Here is a 298-nt window from a genome sequence, read left to right as displayed (position 1 = left end):
ACTGTTAGGTTTATCAAAAGTAGATGCACTTCAGATGGCTACAGACCTGTACTTCTGATGTGAGGCTGAAGATCTTCAAGGATAACTGTGTGCCTACAGTGGGTCAGTCTGGCATGCAACATCCCCTGTTGCAGGAAGCTGTATAGATGGCCTGAACAGAGGAAACAGAGATTACACCAACATCTCCTCAAATGTGTATTTATGGCAACAGCTGCAAACAGTGCAAGAATGATAACAGATGCTCTCAATTATGTGTAAACTGGGTTGTCAATAGCTTGTAAATGCTGCAAATAGCTCA

This window comes from Seriola lalandi, unplaced genomic scaffold (assembly GCF_002814215.2).
Source record: "Seriola lalandi dorsalis isolate HSWRI2012SDOR001 ecotype SW California unplaced genomic scaffold, Sedor1 jcf7180002054415, whole genome shotgun sequence".
NCBI classification, from domain to species: domain Eukaryota; kingdom Metazoa; phylum Chordata; class Actinopteri; order Carangiformes; family Carangidae; genus Seriola; species Seriola lalandi.
This window is presented reverse-complemented; position numbering follows the sequence as displayed.